Source organism: Brassica oleracea, chromosome C3, assembly GCF_000695525.1.
Source record: "Brassica oleracea var. oleracea cultivar TO1000 chromosome C3, BOL, whole genome shotgun sequence".
Classification (NCBI taxonomy): Eukaryota; Viridiplantae; Streptophyta; class Magnoliopsida; order Brassicales; family Brassicaceae; genus Brassica; species Brassica oleracea.
In genome coordinates this window covers 35,769,648-35,781,942 of record NC_027750.1, presented here as the reverse complement: position 1 = coordinate 35,781,942, position 12,295 = coordinate 35,769,648, and the positions used below count along the sequence as shown (strand labels likewise).

At 34.4% G+C, this 12,295-nt stretch overlaps 1 long non-coding RNA gene across 2 annotated transcripts in view; it reads right to left on the bottom strand.

Moving 5' to 3' along the window:
* Positions 1–11,350: 11,350 nt before the first annotated feature.
* LOC106334928 overlaps positions 11,351–12,295 on the bottom strand; it is an 8,546-nt gene continuing 7,601 nt past the window's right edge. For both annotated transcript variants that reach the window (XR_001268695.1, XR_001268694.1), the window contains 2 exons: positions 11,655–11,812; positions 11,351–11,416 (listed from right to left, as the gene is read on the bottom strand). This is a non-coding gene — a long non-coding RNA (uncharacterized LOC106334928). The remainder of the gene's footprint in view (positions 11,417–11,654; positions 11,813–12,295) is intronic.

The window sequence follows — 12,295 nt, the reverse complement described above, 5'->3', positions numbered from 1 at the left end:
TGTGATCAACGAGTTTGGAACAGGATTTGAGATGATTTAGGGATTGAGAATTTTGAAATACATATTGGAATGATGAGAGCAAATCGTTGTTGAAATACATATTGGAATGATGTTCCTTAGCTGAGTCACTAGTGTTTACTGAACTCGTGTTAGTATTGCGCTGCTTTGAAAAACATATACTGCATACTCACTTGTTTCAAAGATTCTATTTTGTAGGGAATGAAGCGCACGAAAACATCAGCAAAGAAGAACACACAAGAAGAGGGTTCGTCTCAGCGAGAGAAGCAAAGGCCAAAGAAGTGGGATAAGTCTGATACCACCCACTACAACAACATGAAGAAGGTAGCCGTTCCGGCTACACAACTAGCATGTCCTGAGACGATGACAATATTGGGAATCAAAGCAGACATTGAAGGACTGTTCCAGAACATGGGTCTAGGCCAACTATGCAACCTCAAGGAACCCACTTATCCGGAGTTGGTACGCCAGTTCATAGCATCCGCATACGTCACCCGTCCCGATGATAGGCATGAGGAAGGTTTTCTGGCATTCGTAGTGCAGAAAGTATACTATGAGGTATCTTTCACAGACCTCTGCGGACTATTTGGATTGAGTGCGGGGGAGAGGACATATGGTCTTTATTGGACTTCAGAGCTGTTGAACTTCTGGGAAACGATTGGCACATGGGTTTATAGATCTTCTCAGGCAAAGGAGTCACTTATCCGGAGCCCAGTACTGAGATATGCGACACGCCTCATTGGCTCATTGCTATACGGGACAACCACAGCCGCATCAGTCACGCAATGGGAGTTGTGCCTCCTGTACCAAGGTGTGAGGCATTTGCTACCGGCATTTGGAAACTCTACATTCCCACCTGCTACTGCCTTCAACATGGGAGCGGTGCTGGCCGCAAACTTAGCAGGATACAAGGGGAAAGTAACCAAATCCAAGAGCAATGCATGTGGATTTGGTGCAGTGATTACTCGGATCCTTAGACATGTGGGTGTAGACTGCAAGAACCAGGAGGTAGCACTGGACAGATCGAACAACATTGCTTGGAACTACCTGGATGTCATTTCTCTAGTAAGTAAGGAGTTCATAGCTGGTCCCCACTCGAGGATCGATCGGGATGGTCCTTACGTCTACGTATTCCAGGACCGAGCGAAGAAAACACTCTACTGCCACCTACCTCAGATCGGTCTCACTTCTCTACTTTCAGAGGCTGCAGTTGAGTTCCTACCCCCTGCTACCGCACTAGTAGACAAGCCATCCTTCTTCACGCCAAAATATCAGACCAAAGGCAAGGGCGTGGTTGATGAAGAAGGAGAAGATGAGGCTGCACAAGCCATTCCAGATGATTCACAACCCCATCAGCTACTCCCATCAGACTCCAGCCAGTACAAGCTGCAAGAGCTTCCACCGAACGCCACTTCGCGCCAGCAACAACATTGGAGAGATCAGAGCATAAAGACAAACAACGACATGCTACACAAGATCTGGGCTGCCATTTCACGTATCAGGCCGTGTCGTTGCCAAAAGGATGATGTAGTTCATCGGGACAACTCTCCATCCAGCTCTGGTTCGGGTTCGAGTGGTACACACAGGGTAAGAAAGAGGTCCAAGAGACCCAATGATGCGGAACATCTGGAGCAGGAGACGAGGAGTAGGAGCTATCACCGGCTATTTTATTTTCTTTTCTATTCTAACGTTTTATGGTCTTATTTTCTGTTAATTTTGAACTGAGTTTTTTTTTGGGTTTCTTAATTATGAGTTTGTATTTCTTTTACATGGTTTCTTCGTTTTATTTGGTTGTGTTCTGAGTAGTTTTTAATTCGTATTCAGCTTTGCCTTGCTAGATAAACCAAATAACTATTATTCGAGGAAAGAGGTTATATCAAGTGTTCCTCGGAATTTCCTCGGTATTTCTTTAAAAAAAATAAAAAAAATCAATGATATTCTGTTTCCGAGTCATCATCACTAGATGAATCTGAATCTGGATCTTGGTGAAACTCTCCAATTACTGGTTCATCCTCTACGTGAACGACGGCTTCCTCTCCAAAGTCGGTTAAATCGACTACAAGGCCAACTCCAGCTAAATTTTCTGCTGCACTACAGTTGCCGGATGTGCTTGGTTGTAGTGGGTCTTCCAGCTCAGAACTTCCCTGAACTCGGCCTCTCGGGTTGAGTCTTGTAACAGTAACCCATGGATCATCTCTGTTCCTTACCCGGGGGTACTTGATATAACAAACCTGTAACATTTAGAAAAATTATAAATTAATACACATGATGATGAATCATTCTGAATAATTAACATTTAATTACCTGATCGGCCTGGGAAGCAAGAATGAAAGGATCATAATATTGCAGCTTTCGCCTCGAATTTACTGATGTAACACCAAATGCATCTGTTCTCACACCTCGATCTGGGGTGTTGTCGTGCCAATCACAATAGAAAACAGTACAGCGCAATCCAACCATGCCCAAATACTTGATTTCCAAAATCTCATGTATGTGTCCGTAGTATACATCATCTCCTGATGCAGAACAAACGCCATCATCATAAGTCGTACTCGAACGTCTCCTCTTCTGAGTTGTGAATGCATATCCTCGAGTACAAAATCTCGGATATGACTTCACAACAAAGTTTGGTCCAACGACCATCTCACGTATCCAATCGTCAAATGTTTCACCTCTGGCCAAACCAGCAGACACCTATTAATAGCACATATATATATATGTTATATCAATAAATGTGAATTAGTATAAATATGTGATAAAATATATTTTAATTTGTTTAAAGCACTCACATAAGTAAACATCCATCCAGTAAATTCTCTCTGCTTCATTTCTTCTAGTTCGTCCTCTGTGGCGTATCTATACTCGAACCGCTTTTCTGCCATGAAAATCCTGTATATGATGACAATAATGTAATTAATTAAGATTTAAATTTCAACTTGTTAAAATAAAAATTTGTAAGCTCATTTATTTACCTCTCATATTGAAGAACGTCTTCGCAGTTGGTGAGCAAATATGTTTGCAAATTACTGCGCTCCTGCTCAGTAAGTCGACGGTCCTTTGGTTTTCCGCTAAGTCGTCCAACGTCTGTGAAAATGTCTGGAACCGTAACATGATATGTTGCCCGTTCGCCTCTATCATCATGCCGAGCAGGTCTTCTGTTTTTGGTCTGAACTTCTGCTGGAAAGTAGTACTCGGCAAAGTTTGAAGTTTCTTCATTGATCATCTGTGCGACTATAGAACCTTCCACCCTACTTAAATTTTTCACCATCTTCTTCAAATGGAACATATACCGCTCATACAGATACATCCATCTATACTGCACAGGACCACCAAGTTCCAATTCTCTTGCCAGGTGAATAACAAGATGCTCCATAACATCAAAAAATGAGGGAGGAAATATCTTCTCAAGGTTGCACTGAATCACGGCTATGTTAGTCTTCAAATTTTCAATACCTTCAAGAGTCACTGATCTCGTGCATAAATCGCGGAAGAAACCACTTATCCCTGCAATTGCTTCATGAACATTTTGTGGTAATAGTTCCTTGAAGGCGAACGGAAGGAGGCGCTGCATCATTACATGGCAATCGTGGTTTTTCAAGCCAGTAAACTTTCCTTCCTTTCTGTCGATACAGTTACGCAAATTTGATGCGTAACCGTCTGGAAATTCCACATCGTTTGAAATCCAATCAAAGAACGCATCTTTTCCCTCTGCATCAAGTCGGTATATGGGAAAAGGAGCCCTACCATTTTCATCAACATGAAGTTCTGAACGAGCACATATATCGACTAAATCCAGTCTTGACTTCAAATTATCCTTTGTTTTACCTTGAACATTAAGGATCGTGTTCATGAGATTGTCAAAAAAGTTCTTCTCAATATGCATGACATCTAAATTATGCCTTAGCAGATGATCCTCCCAGTATGGCAGATCCCAGAAAATACTTTTTTTGTGCCAGTTATGTAGTTCTCCAACAGCATCTACCGGAAAACGCTCATGTCCACCGACTTCTGGCGTCCTTTCTGCACCAAAATCTCTTAGTTGTATCTTCAAATCTTTCCCACAAATTTCCGGAGGTGGACTGTCAAACACCCTCTTGTTCTTCGTAAACAAATTCCTACTCCTACGATATGGATGATCAGGTGGTAGGAATCTCCTGTGACAGTCAAACCAACACGTTTTCCTTCCGTGTTTTAGTTGGAAAGCATCAGTGTTATCTTGACAATATGGACATGATATCCTTCCATGCGTTGTCCATCCAGACAACATATCATATGCTGGAAAATCACTTATTGTCCACATTAGTACTGTCCGCATTTGAAAGTTTTCTTTACACGAAACATCGTATGTTTCAGCACCTTGAGCCCATAGTTGTTGCAACTCATATATTAGTGGCTGAAGAAACACATCAAGTGATCTCTTAGGATGCTCTGGTCCGGGAACGAGAATCGAGAGAAACAAAAACTCTCGTCGCAAGCACAAGTTTGGGGGGAGGTTGTATGGTGTAAGAATGACGGGCCATAGAGAATATTGTCTTCCACTCTTGCCAAACGGACTGAAACCATCAGTACATAATCCAAGGTAGACATTTCTTCTTTCATACGCAAAGTCGGGATACTTTGATTGGAAATGCTTCCACGCTTTTGCATCTGAAGGATGTCTGATCTCACCATCTGTTGAGTGCTCCGCATGCCATCTCATTGGTTGCGCTGTGCGTTCAGATAGATACAACCTCTGCAACCTTTCCGTCAAAGGTAAATACCACATCCTTTTATATGGCACTGGAACTCTTCCACTCGTATCTTTATAATGAGGCTTTCCACAAAATTTGCATGTAACCCGCTGTTCATCCGCCCTCCAATAAATCATGCAGTTGTCGCTGCATACATCTATTACCTGATACGATAAACCAAGACCAGCTACGAGTTTCTGAACCTCGTAGTATGAACCAGGAGCTACATTATCCTCGGGTAGAATACCTTTTACAAAATCAGCAATCGCATCCACACAGTCTTCAGCCAAATTATAATCTGTTTTAATGCCCATCAATCTTGTAGCAGATGATAAAGCTGAATGACCATCTCTGCAACCTTCGTACAATGGTTGCTTTCCAGCATCCAACATATCATAAAATCTCCTAGCTTCTGCATTGGGTAAATCTTCCCCTCTAAAATGATCATTTACCATCTGCTCAGTACCTACACCATAATCTACATCCGTTCTAATTGGTTCTTCTAATCTAACCGCTGGCTGAGGTTCGCTAGTACTACCATGTTCATAATCAGTTTCCCCATGATGATACCAAATTTTGTAACTTCGTGTAAACCCACTCAAATATAGATGAGTCCAAACATCCCACTCTTTAATAACCTTTCTATTTTTACAATTAGAGCAAGGACATCTTAACTTACCTGTTTTTGCTTCCGGTTGTCGGTGAACTAACCCCATGAATTCGGTTATACCTCGTTGGTATTCTTCCGTAAGCAATCTCGTGTTCGGATCCAAATGAGGTCGATCGATCCAAGAACGAAAATAATTTGAAGAAGACATATTTTTTATGAATCAAATTCGTGTGTAAATAGAGTAAGAGGGAGGATGAAGATATGGAGTGAATGAAGAGGAAGAGGAGTGCTTGTATTTATAGTTTAAATCCTGCCGACAGACCGAGGAAATTCCGACGGAATTTCGACGTCAACGGCTAGTTCGTCGGAATTTCTTCGGAATTTTGTAAAATCCCCCAACGGCTCTACAACGGCTATAATATTTCCTCGGAATTCATCGGTTTTTTCCGAGGAACACATTTTTCCTCGGAATTTCCTCGGAATATTCCGACGGATTGATATTTCCTCGGAATTCTGTCGGTATATTCCGAGGAAATTCTGAGGAAACCCAATTTTGTGTTTCCTCGGAATTTCCTCGGAAATTCCTCAGAATATTCTGAGGATTTCATTTTCCGTCGGAATGTCCGTCAGAATACCGTTGTTTTCTTGTAGTGTAACTATAATATTTTTAAATTATTAATTATTATGATATAATTAATATACTCATGTATTTAATATTTAAAACTCAATTATAACTATAATATTATAGATAAAATAAATAATACCTAAGATATTTATACAATGTGATTTCATAAAAAAATAAAGTTCCCAGAAAAACAGTTTTGATGTTAAAAAAGATAACATCTCTTTAAAACATAATACTAAACAACATAATATATATTAATTAATAAAAATATTTTATTTATGTCAGTCATTTTCTTAGATTTTTACAAAAGGTAATTTAAATAACATATACTAAAATATCATTGATGAACTAAAAATATTTAATAATTGATACGATTGAGATGTTTATTCAATTTTACATAATTTCTTTTCGTTAAGCTTTTAACTATGAATTTTCAAAATTTTACAAATCTACAAATATCAAATTATACAAAATAATTTACAGAATTATATATATATATATATATATAATAAAAACCTGAACTAATGAAATAAATAAAAATCAAATTTAGTTTAACTAGAATCAAAAGTAATTGTATTTCGAATTGAAAAAAATATGTGTAATTTAATATTATCCACAAATGACTAATTTAAACAATCTATATTTTTAAGTCCAAGACCAAAATATAAATGTAAAAAATAAAACTTAATCAAAATATTAATCTATACTAGCACAAAAAAAATACTATGGTTAAATTTGGAGAATTGAATACAATTCAATATACCAAAGTAATAATCACATCATCGACTATAGATATTATATATTCAAATTATATGTCTAATTAAAATAGTATAATGTTATATAAAATAAATCATACATATAAATTAAAATTAGAATATTAATAATGATATATATTTATTTTATATATTATTTGAAAAGTCAGTTTCCTATGTGTTGTTCTAACGTTAACTCTCACGATGGTTGATTACACTGATACCCTTAATGAATTAAAAATATGTCATTTAAAATATTATTATTTTTATTTTTTTTATTTAGTTTCTTTTTTAAAAATTTTCCAAAAAACATATACATATAATAAAAAGGAATTTTTTTTATAAAGTTAAAGAAACGAATTGAAAAAAGAAAATATATGTATATATAATATGATTTCATAAAAAAAGAAAGTTCACAAATTTTTCTTAGATGATTACATAAAATAATTAAGTAACATAAAATGATATATGTTTAATTGACTAAAAATAGTTTATAATTAGTATTATTGAAATGTTTTATTTTTTTTATATATATTTAGTCGACTATAATATCTTTCAATTACATATATATGCATGAGATTTCAGAATATTATCGTTATATTTATTTATTTTTTTTATTTCATTCTAAGCACAATATATCTTAAGTTATACATAATCTTCATAAAATATATTTACATATCTAAACAACAACCACCTAAATGTAAATAAGAAATTAATGAAAATTTTAATATATAGAATAAAAATATTACAGTTGAATTCAGAGATGCAATCCAATTTACTCAAATAATAACTAAATCAACTGTAAAAACAACAAAACCGATTAGATTTAACATATATAAAACTATATGTATAATTAAATTAATATAATATTATTAATATAAATGATGCATACAAATTATAAATTAATTTAAAATTAAAAGTAAATAGCAATTAATTATTATAGTTTATTTATTTTATAAATATTTATATTCGTGCATGAGTACGGAAAAATCAGCTAGTATTTTATTAAACACACAACATTACAATCTTTATGAAAAGAGATTACAAGTCCGAAGAAGAGAACCAAAATCCAAAAACATAAATTAAGCTGGCGATTAAAAGAACCATAATCCCAAAGATAAGAGCTGGCGATTGAACGACGATCAAATCCGAAGCCAAAGCGACCATAACCATTACTTCTAAAGCCTTGAACAGAATATAAATTGCCAATCGGGGTAGAGCAAATAAGTGACTTGCATTAATAAGAAAAGGATTGTGATCACTGGCAGAAATAATCCGAAATTCCCAATCTATTGAAGCTTCACAAACTTGAAATCTTACAATCAACAATGACTCAAATTAGGTTTCGGAATCTGCCTGCAAATACCATAAACCCGATCCAGAACTAACAATGACAGCTCAACGTCAAGGATAACAGCTTGGAAAAGGTAGAATAAATAAAGACACAATTGACTACAAATCTTAAACGAGACTCCATTTCAATCATAAAAGAAACAAATTGAATCGATAGCTAACAGATAACTGTTTCTGTTGATTGCACATCCTCCTCCTATGTACCATCACACCATTGCACCCTTCAACTCCAACTTAAACTCGCCAACTCCAACTTAAACTAGCCATTAGACTTTTGAAGGGTCTCACCACCCAGGGGCGGAGGCAGTTAACAAAGAGGGGGTCAGCTGACTTCACTACTTAAAAAAAATTGTTTTATTTAAGTAAAATTTGTTTTGATCCCATTAAAAAGTAAATTTGACCCCACAAAAATAGTTATTAAACATTAGAGGTAAAATTTAATTATACAACTAAAATATTTATACTTTTTATCTTTAGATTTTAGATTTATATTAGTTTTAACCTCATTTTTCTATAGTTACAAAAAATTATAACTCCGATACAAAAAAAACAAATTGACCCCGGTACAAAAACTTTCTGGCTCTGCCAGTGTAACCACGTGCCTACATACCACGTCAAGGCCAACTGAGCCTTACACAGCATGATCCTTCTCAACACAACCGGTAACCATTAGCCAACCACCACATGCCATATATTTGACGAGATCAAGGTCCATTGAGTCCGATCTGAACCTTTTCGCTTCAGTCGGGAGATATGAAGATTTTGATCAGATTTGAAGCCATCTAGACTAAAAATGAGCACATGAATCAAAAGGAAGAAAACCCCATCTTCTTATTGAACCAACGACAAACCGCCACCGGCCGGAGAAGATAAAGAGACGACGACTCATTTCTATTTTTTGCTCGCTCCATGTTTTTATCATGTTATTAGCTGTGTTTTTAACTCGGATCAAACCGATGGTCGGACTTGGTTAAATCATAAACCTGAAATATCTGGATCATAAAATCCGTTTTGTTTGTAATTCAACTTTAAAAATTACTATAACTATTTTAAATAAAAACTATATTTTTTGTTCAAGTTTTTTTTTAAATCATAATTCACAATAATAAATATTGAAAGTCAAAATACTAATTTTATATTTGTTTTGGTTTGTACTAAATTTTATTTCATTATTATTTCTATTGAAAATTTTAATAAATAAATATAATATTTTTTATAAAATTTACTGAAGATAACTAACAAAGTTTAGTTCTATTTTTATTCTATAATTTAACCCAACTGAATTTGGTTGTACCCGATTAAATCTGATTGAAATGTATTAATCCATGATTCAAAAAGATTATGGTTTAGTTACTGGTCCTGTTTAAAGACATTACTGATTTAATAACTGTTATAGTTTTCATGAAAATTTAAACTTGATTTTATTTGAATTCTGTGAAATGTATTTCGCCTTGTAATTTTATTTAAATTTTAGAAACGCCATATGTTGATAGACAGGTTTTATTGCATACTAGATCGTTGTCCGCGCTACGCACGGATTATTGCCAAATAAAAGTTTAAAATTTAAATTTTTGTTTCAGTATTACATATCATAAAATGAGTTTTAGTTAATACATAATGTTTAGCCGTTGCAATAGTATAACAGGGGTATATGAGATGTTTTGTTGTTGAAATGTTGTTTGTTGCAGAAAGCTTTATTTGTCGTAGGATGCAATGTTTTTAAAACCGGACTGAAGCTGAACCGGAAAATTTTGGGTTCACGATTCAATATGGTTCGACCGGATCAAATATGGTTCAATAATCTGGTTTAATATATTTTAATGTATATATTTAAAAGTAATGTAAGTAAATATGATACATAATCAAAATATAAATGAATTTAAAACATAAAACATTATAAATATAAATTAGTTTTATGTTTATATGAATGAATTATAGATTTTTGATATTTTTAATATTTTTATCAATTTAATAACTCTGAGATCCAATCCGGCTACGTGACCGATTCATGGTCGAACCAATTATTAGATCCAACCCGACTATGTAACCGGTTCATCACAGAATTCGGTTTAACCATCGGGTCGGCCCAGTTTTAAAAACACCGGTAGGATGCTAAGTTAAGCGTTGACTTCATGTCTGATAACTTTTTTTGTTCCTCTCTATGATGCTCTGTATGTTGTTAATGGTGTTCAAAATAAAATGTCTTTTGTTGTTGAAACAAATAATTGGATCGTATTTGATATAATTCTCTAAAATGAGCTAAGTTGATGTTCCGTATAAGTCAGACCATTGTTGATTAACATTAACATTAATTTTCTGTGTCAAATTAATTGACATTTATCATTTATTTATTTATTTGATGTGTCGTTTGTACTTACTCAAAGTAAACCAATTTTAATTGACTATCTATATCACTTATTTTTGAGTTAGTTGTAAAAAGAGTGAAATTTAAATAAATAAATAAATTTTATTAATCATTTATTAATTTACTATATTTATATTATATGGATTTGTTTATTACTTCCTTTAATCCAAAAATATATTTTTTCATTTGTTCACACATATTTAAAATACACTAAATTTTATATAATGAATGCATGTACTATTTTCTACAATTATAGTAACTAAAATATATGAAATAGTAAGTTAATTTATTTTAGTTAAGAGTATGACTTGTTTGTATTAAAAACTATTTAACTAAAATATTTCGCATAAGTACTACATCTTGCGACATATATTTAAAATGTTCGTTTAACTAAATTTATAATTTATTATATTATATTATCTTAAATCAAATATAGTTTCGCATTTGGTATAAAAAGTTCATAGTTTTATTTTCTTAATCTATCTATTTAGTCATATCAAATTAAGATCAATATTTTGTGTAATGTATTTAACAGGTTTTTACTGTATATGTGTTTTATAAAAAAAAGTATAAATTAGTAGATATCCTGATATAAAACCAGACATTTTACTTGAAATTTGATGATATGAAATTCTTATTTTTACTTAAACACAAAATATTGTTGTCCAAAAAAAACACAAAACATTAAGAGTGTGAATACATATGATAAAATTCTATTAATTTCACAAAGGAGAATCAGAAAACCGAAGTGGTTATTGGTAAGGAGATGACTCAATTTTTTGTGGATTTGTTTTTAATGGCAATCTAACGGTGTCATACCCCATTGATGCTAGCTAGACTGTGTCAGGATGAAATAAATCAATCTCTTATGCTGTCCAAACACATTCTCTTATGCACGCCTGAATATCCAATAAATTTGCCAGATCATCCAAGTAAGAACATAATTCTCCTGCAGGGGATAACCTAACCAAACCGGTCCAGTCACAACAAAAAAAAAATTTTAGCAAAATATAAAGATATAGACATCAAATGTTAAGATTTCGTTTATTATCAAGAAAATTGTCATTTGTGTGTAGGTCTGTAAGTCACTGGAAACACTCATGTGTTGTCATGCATTCATTGCACGGCAAGATCAATCGAAGTTAGGAGGAAGAAATAAGAATACAAATGACATTATCAAAGAGAGATTGAAGCACTTTACCAGATTACTAAGACCTTTGTAAGGTTCATCCTCAGTGGAGAAAGTGTTTGAAGCAGAGAACTCTTTGAACCTCTGAACACTTAAGAAATCACTGAAGAGTAGAAGTCTACCAATGTGCTCTATTGTATTGAATCCACTGTTGGAACACTGTCTTGACCCTATAACAAAGAGTATAAGAGAGTATATGCATAGGCGGCATCACTACAAGAAAACAACGACATACCGAGGAAAAAAATCGTCGGTATGTCGTCGGAATAACGTTATTCCGACGACATACCGACGATTTTTTTCCTCGGTATGTCGTTGTTTTCTTGTAGTGATGCCGCCTATGCATATACTCTCTTATACTCTTTGTTATAGGGTCAAGACAGTGTTCCAACAGTGGATTCAATACAATAGAGCACATTGGTAGACTTCTACTCTTCAGTGATTTCTTAAGTGTTCAGAGGTTCAAAGAGTTCTCTGCTTCAAACACTTTCTCCACTGAGGATGAACCTCGAAATTTTCCTCGAAATTTTCATCGGGAATTTCCGAGGAACGAAGCCCTCGGAAAATTCCGAGGAATGAGTCCCTCGGTATATTCCGAGGAAGAAGTCCCTCGGTATATTCCGAGGAAATGTTCCTCGGAAATTTCCGAGGGT